The 16104-nt window shown below is 38.9% G+C and overlaps 1 long non-coding RNA gene, 1 other non-coding gene and 1 pseudogene across 2 annotated transcripts; all 3 read right to left on the reverse strand.

The window, feature by feature from the left end:
* Positions 1-1140: 1140 nt before the first annotated feature.
* On the reverse strand, positions 1141-1812 carry LOC112089178 (annotated as a pseudogene).
* Positions 1813-11597: 9785 nt separating this feature from the next.
* LOC112089600 lies at positions 11598-11705 on the reverse strand. Its single transcript, XR_002901233.1, has one exon. It is a non-coding gene; the product is annotated as a small nucleolar RNA R71 (small nucleolar RNA).
* A 484-nt stretch (positions 11706-12189) lies between these two features.
* On the reverse strand, positions 12190-12579 carry LOC112089299. The gene is made up of 3 exons (XR_002900938.1): positions 12523-12579; positions 12377-12441; positions 12190-12287 (listed from the first exon to the last, which is right to left on the reverse strand). It is a non-coding gene; the product is annotated as an uncharacterized LOC112089299 (long non-coding RNA).
* Between the last annotated feature and the right edge of the window lie 3525 nt (positions 12580-16104).

The raw sequence follows: 16104 nt of genomic DNA on the forward strand, positions 1-16104 counted from the left end.
TGCAAATCTCCCGGAAGAAGCTTCAACCTTTTTGATCTCTATGGCAGATTTCATAGAAGATTCCACCTTTTCTTTTTGTCTCAGATGCAGATTTGGTGGAAGATTTACCCTTTTTTGCTTTGCCAGAAGATTTGGCAGAAGAGGCTTCAACTTTTTTAGTCTCAGCGGATTCTTGGCTGCGTGGTTTTAATTATAGTCAGATTCTGTTTCTTCATCGGACTCAGATTCTGATTAGGAGACTAGAGTCTTGTCAGTCTTTGGTTTTTTTCATGGTTTGCTTTCTAAAGGAAACATCTTCTTCTGATGACGAAGAGTTTCCTTATGTTTGTTTTGTTTCTTCGCTTGAAGATGCATGTGTTGGATCTTCCAACTGTTCGCAGACATCTTCAACTTTTTTTTAAATATTTCTGTGTTTTTTTTCTTTCTCTTGGTACTTTTATTTCAAGGTTTTGATACTGAAATTTGGCTTTATCAGTTCCTCTGTTTTTTTTAAGACATCAGTTCCTCTGTTTATATTGAACGCAAATGTGTATTTTCTCAATTTATTTTCATTTAATATTTTAAATATGCTAAATATATTAATTTTTTTTAATAAAATTACTACATTAGGTTGCGCATGATATATACAGATAAAATAGAAAATATTTAAATTTGAAATTGATAACCCAGATTAATTATTACCTATATAATTATGTGAGCCAAAACTCGCACAATAAAAATTTGTAAAGAAATTTAGGGAGTGGGGGGTATTGGATTAAAGAATTTAATTGAATCTAAAAGAATTCAATTTAAGAGAGTGGTAGAATCTGACGTATTTTCTAAAGGTTTTGATGGACTTTTTTTTGTTATCATTTTTAGAATTGAAAAGAATGTAAAAAAATTTTGTTCTAGATTTGAAAAGAATGCAAAAGAATTTCCATAGATACAAATTCTTCCAAAACCTATAAATTTTGAATTAAACATTAAACATTATTTTGTAAACAGGTACAAACTAGTTTTTTTCTAGTTTTCTTGTGTAAGAAAATATAATTATTTTATTAAAAAATTAAACATTATTACTAAATTTCCATAAATTAAAGACAAAAAAAAAACAGCAGCTACGAATGAATTGTAGCAATTTTTATAAATGCATAACAATATTTAAGAATGTTCTAAACCTGTAACATCTCTCCACATATCTTCAGCCATAGCTTTTCTCCAATTATTTGCGATTTCTCTGTCTTACTCTTGTGTCTCCAGATCATCTCTATCAACTTGATTGGTAGTGTTTTTTTCACCGGGAAATTCACCTAAATCTGAGCGGCATTCTTTACGAAGAAAGTTATGCAACGCTGCACATGCTAATACTAATCCCGCTTGTTTCTCGTAAGAAAAAGAAGGTTGAGATTTAAAAAACACAAAACGAGATTTAAAAATTCCAAATATCCTTTCGACGACATTTCTCAAACTAGCATGTCGAAGATTGAATAACAGCTGCAGTATTAGGATCATGTCCTTTGCCAGTCCATTCTTGTAGGTGATAACGAACACCACGAAATGGAGCCAAAAAATTAAGTCGATTTGCAAATCCACAATCAACTAGATAAAACTTTCCTAAAAATTAAGATGAAAATACACTATTAATAATTAGACATATGATGTGTAATTTAATTTATAAGTTTTTTTTTTACCTTCAGGTACTTGAAATTTGTTTGTTCTTCTTGTCAAAGCATCACTTAACACTCTTGAATTGTGTGCTGAACCTTCCCATCCACTAAGAACATATATGAACTCCAAGTCAAATTTACATGCAGCTAACACATTTTGTGACATTTCTCCTTTTCGATTACGGTAGCTTGCCACATCACGTCCAATTACTGTTGCAGGTATATGTGTACCATCTAGCGCACCAACACAATTCTGAAAAAAAAAATGATTAATTAGATTTTGAAAAAAATTTAAAATATAAATAACACAAAAGATGAAAATAATTTCAAAAAAAAAAATATTAAACATAAATAACACAAGAGATGAAATAATATACCTTAAAATATGGATAAAATCGTGTACTTTCTCTGATTTTCATAGGCACTGAACTATTTGGTTTCACCATTAGACTTGGAGCTATTACAAGTATAGCTCTTAAAATACAATTATCGCTGGTGCTTATTGCAAACTTGGATCTTCTAAATGTGTCTTTAACATAGCAATATCTTGAATTTTGCCCAACTGTAAGCATAAAAATACCAAGCATCTCTTTGACAGATATGAATCTTGTGTCTGGTAAACCAACTTTTTCTCTGAGTATTTTTGAAAATTTCAAAAATACATCTGGAAATATACGGTACAATACCCGAAAATGTTGAGGATCTTCTTTTAATACATTTTGTATGTATTCTCCTCCGAGCCTCGTGACTGGTCGACGAATCGGACGTTCAATACGACTATCACCCATGAGAAACTGTTGTGAGATTTGATATTGAGCTCCTATAGCCATCATCACCACCATTAAAGATATGATTGTGTCAAACTCAATCATTTTCTGTTCGTTCATTATCTTTTCTTGTGTTGTCTTCTTCATACGAATTGGGGTCCATCAAAATTAACCTGTTAAAAAACAACAGTTAGACTCTAATATAATATATATAAATAAATATGTAAGACCGTAAAAATCAGATTGAAATCACGAATAGAAAATAGCAATATTATTAACGATATGTTAAGGTAAGAGATTAAAAAGAGAGTTAGAAAACCGATTGAAAACAGACGAAAACACGGAGTCGAGATATAATCTCTTTCTTTAACTCAATAAATCGCCGGTAATGTGTGACCGTATGGTGCGATTTTTGAATCCCAGAATACAACCGTGATGAGACTATTACGCAACACCCGTAATAGAATCTGCGAACTGAAATTATACTACGCTATAGCTCTCGAGACACTTACGATATTCAGACGAGAGGGATTTGCTGGAAGAATTATTTGCTGTGTGTTTGGTGTATTCGAGAATTCGATCATGTAGAATGAGAGAAGCGGACGTCTATTTATACTGGAAGGTTCAGCTTGATCCACAAGAAATAAGCTTTGGCGAAAAGGAATATTCACGAAATATTCTCCTTTTTCCGCAAGTAAAAGGATTCGGAAATCTTTTGTTATTATCTAGACGCAATCTTTTATTTCCTAAGATTTATCCTTTCAATATGCAAAAATTATTTCGAAGGAACTAAGAAGCTCACGACCCACACCCAGCTATATAGAGCCCAAGAGCCCAAGAGCCCTAAGAGTCAACTAAAAAAATGCAACGAGCAATGAGCAATGAGCACAAGCCCGAGCCCGGCACCGGCAACGGCGGCGGCGGCGGCGCGCGTAGGTGTTTTTGCATAATGCCCTTTTACTTCCACAATGCTGTTGACCCTTATTGTGAGAAGGCCATATATATACAAGAGATTTTTCTCCTTGGTGAGCAATGTGAGACAAATACACTTCTACTAAACTTCCACTTTTAGTTATGGCCAATAGGAACATTTCATTTCCATAGGCTCAAACTCAAATCTCAAATGAATTTATAAGGCCCATTTGCTTATTAAACTTCATTTCTTATTCACACACAAACTCAATATTACAAGTCCAAATGCTTATTAATATTGGGTTCCAACAATCCCCCACATGAATAGAAATGACTCTATACATATGCAGACTCGATAGACTATGCATACTAGACTCAAACTAGACTACAGACTCGACAGACGAACTTTTCGAGAGTATAAACGAAAACTAACTGTGTCTGAGGAAGTAGCGTTTTTCAGCCTTGAACCACTCATTGTTAATATATCTCGGATTTACTCTCCAGGAAGTGATCATGATGTCTTGAACCACCCGGATTTTGGTGTAAACCAAATCAACAGATACAACTCAGCTTCGTATTCTCGTAGCATTCAGTTCTCTATTGTGTTCATTGTGGCCATGAACGTGCCTGGTTTATCATGAGTGAACTTGGAGAGTATAGCCTTGTCTTCGTTCTCCTAGAAACGGCCTCATTTCACACTCACTAGGTGATTGCCAAGTACCTGTCACATACACAGAAAGTATCCTGTTATACTCTATATACATATATATGAAGGCTATGGTCTTATCTCATTAAAAGCCATAAAGCTTAACCTTACGTAATTACAGGAAGCACTGTTTATCATCATGGAAATTGAGCATTTTACAGTGCTTTTCTCAGATTCTGCTTGATTTAGTTGTCCCTTTGAACCAACCTCTTGGGATCTCCAATCGCGTAGGTGGGGTTTCCATCAAACATCCTCTTTCGTGATAGGCAATAAGCCCATTCCCTTAGATGATTTAATGATTTGATCTCGCGGCAAGCTTTTGGTGAACGGATCCGCTAAATTTTCCGCTGACTTTGATGTAATCAACCGTGAGTACACCACTTGAGATCAGATGCATAATGGTCTTATGTCGTCTTTGTATGTGACGAGACTTGCCATTATACAGATTATTCAGTGCCCGAGAAATAGCCGAATGACTATCACAGTGTACACGTAATGCTGGCATTGGTTTTTCCCACATCGGGATATCTTCCAGGAAGTTCCGAAGCCACTCTGCTTCTTCTGCTGCTTTGTCTAAGGCTATGAACTCTGACTCCATGGTTGATCTGGCCAGGAGTGTCTGTTTGGAAGATTTCTAGGATACTGCTGCTCCAGCGAGTGTAAAGACATATCCACTTGTGGATTTGGAATTTCTAGAATCTGAAATCCAATTGGCATCACTGTACCCTTCTAACACTGGTGGTTCTTTTCCGAAGTGCAGCCCATAACTCTTAGTGTATCGCAAGTAGTTCAACACGCTAGTTATTGCTTTCCAATGAGTATGACTTGGATTACTGATAACTAAGAGTTTTCAAGGCTCTTTGCAGAGGTTATCAATCCCCTGTCTTGTAGTACAAGGGGTTTATCAATCCAGATGTGGTGTTAGACACTAAACTATGTGATCAGGTTCTTAATTCAAGCAAACAAGTGTGGTTTTGATTAACTAATGAGAACTACAAACTTAAAACAAAATTAATGACTAAAGAAGTGATCAAACAAAGAACTAAAAAAATGACAAGTGATGAGAATGTTTGTATGATGATGAGAAAGGTCTTAGACATGATAGTGGATTAGGGGGCCTTCAGTGATAAACTAATGAGCTAATGAATCATATGATCAAGCATACCATTCAACATAAACATCTTTAATTAAGTTAATCCTCTCATGAAGTTATTAACTACTATGCTAAAACAGTTTCTAACCCAATCATCATCAGTGAAACATGAGTTAACAAGCATTAAGAATCAGCTTAATCTGTCATTTAAGCATATAGACAATCATTCCCATGATGAATAACACTTAAACCTCTAACAACCTTGGTTCAGGCATTTCATCAAACACTTTTGGTGCATGAAATGCCCAGAATCTAGACCACATATGATTTGTATGGATCTAGCATAGAGAACAGGTTGTAGAGAATGGAATATGCATGATCTAAACCCTAAGCTCACTAATCTACCACTTAAGCACCCTAATCTACATATCTAAGACCTTAATATGAGATTACTCACTAATCATGATCAACACACTAGATCCTTTGCAAGATGTGTTGTTAATCATGATTAGAAGTGTGATTTGATGATAAGAAATGATAGAACAAGATGAAAAAAGACTATTCAAATCGATATTAAGCTCAAAAGCAAAGTGTAACAAGTGGTCTTTCACAAAAAGGGAAAAGAGACTAAAAATGGATCAAAAGTTCTCTCCAAATTAGGTCTAAAATGTATTTATAGATGCCTTGGACGAACCGGGTCAACCCGGAACAAACCCGGTACTGACCCTGCCTTGGTGGGTAAAGAAGGGGTTTGCCACGGTCTAGCAAGTTCTGGTCAGCCCGTGGCAAGTGGCCGTGGCAAAGTCTTGTATCTTCGTGTTCTTGGATGAATCTTGGTGTCACGGTCTAGCAAGTCTGAGTCAATACCCGTGGCAAGTGGTCGTGTCAAACGCCGAATGTATGTAAAAGGTTGCCATGGTCAAGTCCTAGACCGTGGCATTCAGACCGTGTCAATCGCCGAAGGTGTGTAAAATGTTGCCACGGTCAAGTCCTAGACCGTGGCATTCAAACCGTGTCAATTGCCGAATGCTTGTAAAATCCTTCCCGGCCAAATGTTACTTTGCCACGGTCAAGTGTAGACCGTGGCATGAAGATCGTGTCAATCACCGAATGATTGCAATTTAGTGCCACGGCCAAGTGTGGACCGTGGCATTCCATCACGGCATGTTTCACTTAGCTCGCATCATTCAGGGCTGTTTGGACCACTTCGCATTCCGGAGAGTGTAACGCATAAGATACTTGTCCGAATTGAGTGATTCCGGTTGCAGAGGACAGAGGACTCATATATCTCCTACTTTGGTGAAGGAAGCTTCGGTACTTGGGAAGTGGAAGGCTTCCTGGAGGGCCCATCTTCGCAGTGAATTTACACGATCAGAGAGAGGCGTCTAGACATGTGCCAATTCCTGGGACCGTATCTTCCTGCTCATAGCTCTGAATTGAATGATCTTGGTCTTTCTGGAAAGAGAACTCAAATGTCTCCGATTCTCATGAAGGCCCCGGAAACTGAATCGGCCTGGAAGTGCACCGTCCTGCACATTCTTCAGAGCTCATCGGCTTGGTCCAAAACAGCAGCGAGACAGGGGTTTTTTTTGACGAGCTTAACTCTCTGCTCATGCGTCCAAATTCCATGATTCCACTTGCTATGTAACCGTGATCCAATCCTCTCCAACTTAGATGAAGCACCCGCCAACTGAATCGGACCGGAAGGTTCCCCGGACAGGCAATTTTGGAAACGTGTCTGCACCCGGAGATTTTGGCCGATACAATCCACTCGCGGTACGTGAGAATGGCCGATAAAATCCACCCGCGGTACGCGTTTGGCCGAGAAAAACCTTCCTGGTGCGCAAGAATGGCCGATAACCTCCAAAGACCCAATTTCACCATTTTTCAAGCCTTGATCACCATTCCATTTCCTGGATTCATCTTTTCAGCTCCAAATACACCTGATAAACACTCAAAACATGCAAAGACTCATTGGGACCTAATGCATCTCCTAAGTTCTAAAACAAACCCTAAGGACGTAAAATGCATGGAATAAAACATGATTTGGAATGAATTATGCAACCTAAATGATGCAAATTATGAACATATCAATTACTTGTGTAGCGACTTAACACGTTTACCGCATGCGCTAGATCGGGTCTTGTACAATTGGTCAAGTACATCAGACTTCCAATTACCCGTGCATACTCCACCTGTGATACTGGTTCACCTGTGTATATTTGTAGTAGATGCATTTATCACATTCATTAATGCTGAAACCATTTGACATCATCACATTGTCAAACTTTTCGTGCCATTGTTTTGGAGATTGTTTCAGTCCAAACAATGATTTAACGAGTCTACACACTTTGTGTTCTTGACCCTTGACCTCGAAACCTTCAGGTTGTTTCATGTATATCTCTTCTTCTAAATCTCCATTTAGAAAGGCAGTTTTAACATCCATCTGATGGATTTCCAAGCCTCTCAAGGCTGCTGCACCAATCAATATTCTGATCGAAGTTATTCTCGTAACTGGAGAATAGGTGTCGAATAAATCTAGACCTTCTTTTTGTCTGAATCCTTGCACCACACGGCATGCCTTGTACTTATCTATAGAACCATCAGCTTTCCGCTTGGTCTTAAAGGTCCATTTACACCCTAGTGCTTTGATCCCTTGAGGTAAGTCAGTTATCTCATAGGTATGATTCTGCATTATAGAACTCATCACACTATTGACAGCATCCTTCCAATAAGGAGCTTCTGGTGTAGACATGGCTTCAGTGTAAGATCTCAGTTCATTCTCGACAAGAAAGAACATCATGAAATCTTCACCAAAAGATTTTTCCTTAAGAGCTCTTTTGCTTCGTCTAGGTTCATCTTCAATCTGTTCTACTTCCATCTCATTTACAGAAGTAGTGGCATCTCTTTCTTCACGAGTGCGTTAAGTAGTTTGCTTATCCCTATATGGACATATGTGTTCAAAGAAAGAAGCATTCTTTGATTCCATGATAATATTCACTTGGACATCTGATATATCTGACTTATGTACCAGAAATCGATAAGCACTACTGTTGTGAGCATATCCGATGAAGATACAGTCCACGGTCTTAGGTCCAATTGTGACCTTCTTTGGAGGTGGCACTGCGACTTTTGCTAAGCACCCCCACACTTTCAGGTATTTGTACGAAGGTACATTACCTTTCCAAAGTTCATACGGTGTTTTGCCAGTAACCTTATGAGGTATTTTGTTGAGGATATAATTAGTGGTGAGCAGTGCTTCCCCCCACAGATTCTGGGGTGTCCCAGATTCCTGCAACATTGCATTCATCATCTCCTTCAGAGTTCGGTTCTTTCTTTCCGCAACTCCATTGGATTCAAGTGAATAGAGGGCTGTAGTTTGATGGATAATTCTGTTTATCTGGCAAAACTCATTGAACACAAAGATCAAAAGAGTATTTTTATTGTTGTGAAAAGTTTTTAGTCTAATTGCTTAGAGTTGAAGAAGTTACATGATGAATTCTGTATGTCGACTATTTATACAAATCTATAAACCGCCCAATCTTTCTCTGAGATTCTCGGAAAATTTCCTTATTTCTCTGCGCAGCCACCACCTCAACCCTACGCCTAGGATAAACACCACGTTTCCTTAGATGGGCTTTGGCTCAGCCCATTTACATTTCTCATCTTTCGGCTTGGCCCATCAAGCTATTACTAGGCTCGGCTCGGCCCAGGTACTCCGTGACGCGGCTCTCCCAAACAAAACCACGGTTCGGTTTGGTTCAGCTATTCTGAACGAATCCTTTGTCAGGCTCGGTTTCTTCACAACATATGGGCTTGAAAAAGCCCGTTCTTGATACTTATTCATTTCCCAAGAGTTAAACTTGATGAGGTGAAATCCAACCCCAACAGTTAGCCCCCCCAGCTTGTCAATTCTGGTGACAGGATTGTGGAGGTGTAGAGCTTTGAAGCTGAGGTTAAGTTCTGGAAGTCAAAAAAATATCGCCGAGCCAAAGCGTTGCAAACTCAATCGAAACAATGAGTGAACCAGAAGCATTTGGCTGGACGAAGTGATTACTAGGCGATCTGATACCAAGCCGAGAGAAAAGGACGAGATTAGCTAAGTCTTCGAGGCGCTAGCGTGTATTCCAAAGCGGGTTAAGTTTTTTTTTCTAATACAAAGTGACGTCGAGGTGTGTTTTAGACGTAATGCTGAAGCGTTATTATGAAAGGTAAACGCCGAGGCATGTGAAGGTGATAACACCGTATTTTTACCATTTTTATGGATCATAATTGTATGTTATGCAGGTGTTTTAACTCTGTTTTCAATGGTTTTTAAAGTGTTTTCAATGTTTTAGAGTTTCAAAAGAATTTACAGGAAACTTGGGCAAAAGATATGCAATTTGGAACAAATGAGCAATTTTGGATAAATACAGACCGTCAGAAGTATGACAAGCGATGAACACCTTCTCACCGTCTGATCACCCCCAAAATTTGAGACAACATAGAGGATCCAACCAGCTTTCTAATTCACTTGGTTTGTAGACAATCCAACGGTTAGATCTTCAAATACTCCCGATGCAAGAATGACAGAAAATGCAGTTCCGGAAGAGAGCCATGTGCCGGGACCGCGGCCAACACCTGTTTTCCCGCGGGTAGAGCCACCGCAACCGCGGAACTTGGTCGTTCACTTTCCAGACGACTTAGTTAAAGCCCGGATCAATTCCTTTTGTTATTTTTGAAGCCCTAAGTGTCCAAGACCACTCCAGAAGCTATAAATACCCTCTTTAGGTCATTCTAAAGAGGAGAGACAGAAACTTAGACAACTAAGAGAGAGAGAGATTTTAGTGGGAGCAACCCTAGAGGCCGCCGCCATCTCAGAAGAAGGAGCCGCCGCTGGAGGAAGCCATCACGCCTCCGTCTGCTTCTCTGTTCTTCGTTTTTCTTCCTTCTTTTCTTTAATTTCCTGCAACTTTCAATACTCTGTGATGATTGTTTACAATATGTTTGAGTAGTTACCCAGTTGGGGTTAAAGGGATTGTTCAAAGGGAATTTCATGTGTCTTTGCTTATGAATCGATAGATTTAGGATTTATAATCTTCTAGATGTTCTTCGTTTGCCTTTAATATTACTGCGTGATTCTCTGCTGGCCACTTAGAAGCCGATCTGATATGATATGTTGCGAAAGTTTTCATTGATTGTCTGAACTAGGGTGAAACGAGCAATTCTTCTATAGGAGTGGAAACCTACGTGTAGTTGAGTTGTGAATTTTGATGAGTCTTGTTCTGCTATTGCATCTACTCCCTTCCACGATCAGAGTGGAAACCTACTGATCAGGGTTGCGAGAGATAGTTGTTTAGTGCTGCGAAAGTAGGCTATCCATACTTCCGTGCCTCGAGTTCTAGAACATACGTAGTTGATTACCTTTATCACTTGTTTAAAATCGACATAGCTTAGTCCATGAACCCCTGCGAAACCCCTTGATGCCCAACGTTTGTCTTTCATTGCTTACAACCTTCGATTTTATTTGCTTTTCATTCGCTTATTACCTGCTTTCATTCGCCCTTGGTTTTATCGCTTTTTACTTGCTTTTATTTGCTTTCGTTTTCAATTGCTTTTATTTTCTTTGCTTTCTAGCTTAGATTTCGTGACAACCAAAACCCAAAACCAAAACCCAAACCTTATTAGTTCTAGTTTGATTTAAGCATTGCCGTGAATTCGTACTGAAACAACTAAGTCTTTGTGGATCGATACCCTAAGTACTACAGCGCACATCTATGCACTTGCAGACATTTAGGGGTTATAAATTTAAAACCTGAAGCTTAGTAAAAACGTAAACAACAACCCCGCTTTACAATCGCATCAAGTTTTTTGCGCCGTTGCCGGGGACTTTGATTTGTTTCGTTGCGAATCCCAGCTTAAATCCATTAGAACACTTGTTTACTTTTACTTTTTATTTTGAATTTTTCAGGTTTCTCTGCAATGAGAGACCGGGAACATGTTCCCGGGACTCTTGGTGATCCACCATATCATGTGGATGGTGATCCAAGCGATGATGACTTGACTAATGATGAGTTTGAAGAACCGATCTATGATGACAATGAGCTGATCGGATCTACAAAACGTGAAGATGATGATGAACTGATTGGAAGTTTCGATTCACTCGAGAAGTTCTTGGGAGATCGAAGAGCTATTCAGCCAGCCTTACCAGATGATGGCAAAACCGAAATCAAGGTACCATATATCCATTTAGTTCAACAAAATCAATTCCATGGTTACAATTCCGAACACCCGATTGACCATATCGAGACGTTCAAAGAATTATGTGCAACCATTACAGCAAATGGGGATTACCACAAGTGTAGTCTTTTCCCATTCTCTCTTAGAGACAATGCCAGCAAATGACTAAAATCTTTGCCACCTGCTTCACTAAAAACATGGGCAGCGTGTAGAACTGCTTTCCTAAATCGTTTTTATACTAGAAATCGTTCAAATCTCTTAAGAAACAAGATAAGAACTTTTAAACAAAAAGAAGATGAAGATCTTTTAGATACTTGGGAAAGATTTAGGCAATACCAAAGAGATTGTCCACACCATGGATATACCGAAGAATACCTGCTGGGTATCTTCTATCGCGGTATAACTCCAGAGTTACAACACTCTTTCGACACAGCAAGTAATGGAGACTTCTCAACTAGATCTGTAGAAGATGCTCATGCTTTCATCAACAATTTCGCAAACAGCATCCAAAATCAGGGAAAAAAGCCGATTAGTACCTCAACACTATAATCTGGTACCAATAAATACCCAAACAATTTTGATAGGTTAATCAGTACTTGAACTTATTAAAATCGGTAAATACATACCTCAACAATATTTTTTGTGGCCAATTAGTACATTGAATTTGTCTCTGTTAGTCAAACCTGTTAATTTGCAAAAGGAATTGGATGCCACGGTGGATGCTATATTCGAATGAAACCAATACGACGTCGTTTTAGGTTAAAAATCTGGAAAAGAAGCAAAAACGAGGTCGTTTTAAATTTATTATACATTAAAAATTTACATGTTTTAAATTTACATGTTTCTTCACCTTTGCATCATACTTTTGGTTCTGAATAATTTCTGGAGCCATATACAATGGAGAACCACAAAATGTTTCCGCCATGCTCTGCGGTTGTAGAGACCTACCAAAACCAACATTACAAACCAAACCAAACCAAGCCCTTTCCTCTAAAAGAAAACCATTTTGGAGATATGAGAACGTAAACAATACCTTGCAAACCCAAGATCTCCAATCTTTAGCAATGGAGTTACTTCCTTGGACGATAAAAGTAAATTCTGAAAGGGTTTGAAGAAAACAGAACCATGAAAAGACTCTTATCGTAGCGGTTAAACTACAGTATAAGAGATTTTAGTTACCTGAGGCTTTAAATCTCGGTGGATAAAATGCTTCTCTTGAAGTACTTGCAACCCTAAATCATCCTCCTTTATTTTGGTATCGAAGTCTCTCTCTTTCTCTATCTCTCTCTCTCTCACCATCTGCAAGGAGTGAATCGTGAACCGAGCGAGTTTGGAGGGTCTGTCTCAGGTAAAAAGCTCACTCCTTTGTTTGCAATCCAACCCTTAATTGTTTGATTGTTTCTCAGGTAACCCATGAATGTAGTTCTATCCTGCAAAGCCGAATCCCTGAAAAGAAAAACGATCCTGGAAGCTTCGTACTTTCATGCACCATCATTGATGTAGCTTTTGAGCGTGCTCTCTGTGATTTAGGATCTAGCATAAACATGATGCATCTTTCAGTAGCAAAACGTTTAGGACACCACACTTTTCAGCCTACTAAAATTTCCTTAGTATTAGCTGATCGTTATGTTAGACAACCTGTAGGTATCCTAATTGATGTTCCTGTCGAAATCGAAAAATGTTCCATACCCACCGACTTCGTAGTTCTAGAACTAGAAAGAGAACCTAAGGATCCCCTTATTCTTGGAAGACCATTCCTATCTACAGCCGGAGCCATAATCAATGTTTCTGAAAGAAAAATTGACCTTCATCTAGCCGGCCTAGTTATGCAGTTTGACATGAACAAAAGTTTCGATAAACCGACTCTGGATGGCAAAATTTGTTGGGTTGATGAGTTAGACGGAATTATTGAGGAAGTCTATGAAGATCTAATTCTAGACGATCCTTTAAGTGTCACGCTTTCACCCGCAATAGACGAACGCAATTTCCTTGAAGAAATTTCAAGTGAGTGCGCACGTATGCTTGATAAATCCGAAACTTATAGGAAACCTCTGAACTATCTAGATCTTAAGGACCAAACAAATATTCCTACACCTCCTAAAGACACCGCTGCAGCAATTAATGATCCTTAAAGCGTGCTTAAAGCCCCTAAAGTCGAGCTTAAACCTCTTCCCGTTGGACTTAAGTACGCTTTCCTTGGACCAAATTCTACTTATCCTGTCAAAATAAACTCTGGTTTGACGGAAGAAGAAACCACAATGCTGTTGACTGAGCTGAGAAAGCATAGAAAAGCCTTAGGATATTCACTTGATGAAATACCTGGAATCTCTCCAGATCTTTGTATGCACAAGATAAATCTAGAGGATAATGCTAAAAACTCAATCGAAGGTCAAAGGAGACTGAACCCTAATCTCATGGATGTTGTCAAGAAGGAGAATATGAAGCTTTTAGAAGCTGGAATAATCTTTTCTATCTCAGATAGCACTTGGGTTAGCACAGTTCATGTTGTTCCGAAGAAAAGAGGAGTCACTGTCATTAAAAATGATAAAGATGAAATGATCGCTACAAGAACAGTAACTGGACATCGTATGTGCATCGATTACCAGAAACTGAATGCAGCAACTAGGAAAGATCATTTTCCACTTCCATTCATAGATCAAATGCTAGAAAGGTTAGCTAATCACCCTTACTATTGCTTCCTTGATGAATACTCCGGATTTTTCCAAATTCCTATTCGACCGGAGGATCAAGAAAAAACGACATTCACTTGTCCATATGGCACGTTCGCTTACCGACGTATGCCTTTTGGATTGTGTAATGCACCTGCTACCTTCCAGCGGTGCATGATGTCGATCTTCACAGACTTTATTGAAGATTTCATGGAAGTATTCATGGATGATTTCTCCGTTTATGGATCTTCCTTTGAAAAATGCCTAGGAAACCTTGGTAAAGTTCTGCAAAGATGTGAAGATAAGCATTTAGTATTAAATTGGGAAAAATGTCACTTCATGGTACGAGACGGAATCGTGCTTGGGCACAGGATTCCGGGAAAAGGTATTGAAGTTGACAAAGCCAAAATCGAAGTCATGACCAGCCTACAACTTCCCACAAACGTAAAAGGCATTCGTAGTTTCTTAGGACACGCAGGATTCTATAGGCGCTTCATAAAAGATTTTTCTCAAATAGCTAGACCTCTTACGCGTTTGCTTTGCAAGGAAACGAACTTCGAGTTCGACGATGAGTGCTTAGCCGCGTTTCATAAGATCAAAGAAGCCTTTGTCTCCGCTCCAGTCGTGCAAGCACCTGATTGGAAACTCCCATTTGAAATCATGTGCGATGCAAGTGACTATGCAGTCGGAGCAGTGCTTGGCCAACGAAAAGATAAGAAACTGCACGTTATCTACTACGCAAGCAGAACTCTTGACGAAGCTCAATGCAATTATGCTACAATAGAGAAAGAACTTCTAGCTGTCGTATTTGCATTTGAGAAATTCTGTTCTTATCTCGTAGGATCTAAGGTTATAGTTCATACTGATTATGCTGCAATCAAGTATTTAATGTCTAAGAAAGACGCTAAACCTCGGTTGATAAGATGGATCCTCCTACTGCAAGAATTCGACATCGAAATTCGAGATCGAAAAGGCGCAGATAATGGAGTTGCAGACCATCTTTCACGAATTCGAGTTAAAGAAAGATTGCCTTTAAATGATAGTTTGCCAGAAGAAAACATCTATGCAATAGATACTACCCCCACCAATACCAGTGCCGCACCACCACGTCCACTAATGCGAAGATCAGATGCTTTCAACACCCCATGGTTTAGGCACATAGCAAATTACCTAGCAGCTGATGTAGAACCACCGCAATTTTTTGGATATAGGAAGAAAAAGTTTCTGAAAGACGTAAGACATAATTTTTGGGATGAACCCTATCTCTATAAGAGATGTGCTGATGGGTTTTTCCGAAGATGCGTGGCTGAAGAAGAGATGGAAGGAATTTTTTTCGGATGCCATAGCTCGTCTTAAATCTGTGGTATTCCCGCGTTTTGGAGTTCCTAGAATTGTGATAAGCGACGGAGGATCACATTTTATCAACAGAGTTTTCGAGAATCTTCTTAGAAAGAATGGAGTTACGCATAAAGTTGCTTCTCCATACCATCCCCAAACCAGCGGTCAAGTAGAAATCTCAAACAGAGAAATCAAGTCGATTTTGCAGAAAACAACTACAGTTCATCGCAAGGATTGGTCTACCAAGCTTGACGATGCATTATGGGCATATCGAACAGCATTCAAGACACCGTTAGGAACAACACCATTCAACCTAGTCTATGGAAAAGCATGTCACCTTCCAGTAGAACTCGAGTATAAGGCGCAATGGGCTATCAAGGAGATGAATATGAACCTGAAAACAGCTGGAGAAAGAAGACTACTTCAACTTCACGAGTTAGAAGAAATCCGACACAATGCTTACGAAAACTCGAAGATCTACAAGGAGAAGACTAAAGCATATCATAATAAGAAGATTATTCATAGAACTTTTGTTCCTAACGATAAGGTTCTTCTTTTCAATTCTCGTCTTAAGCTTTTTCCAGGAAAATTACGATCAAGATGGTCAGGACCCTTCACGATAAAAGAAGTCAAGCCATACGGAGCCATTTTCCTGTGGGACAAAACCGGAAGCTCCTTCACAGTGAATGGACAGCGTGTAAAGCCATATCTGGCTGAAAAAAGAAAAGAAGAAAGAGAAGTAATGTTTTTGATT

This window comes from Eutrema salsugineum, unplaced genomic scaffold, assembly GCF_000478725.1.
Source record: "Eutrema salsugineum unplaced genomic scaffold, Eutsalg1_0 scaffold_12, whole genome shotgun sequence".
NCBI lineage: Eukaryota > Viridiplantae > Streptophyta > Magnoliopsida > Brassicales > Brassicaceae > Eutrema > Eutrema salsugineum.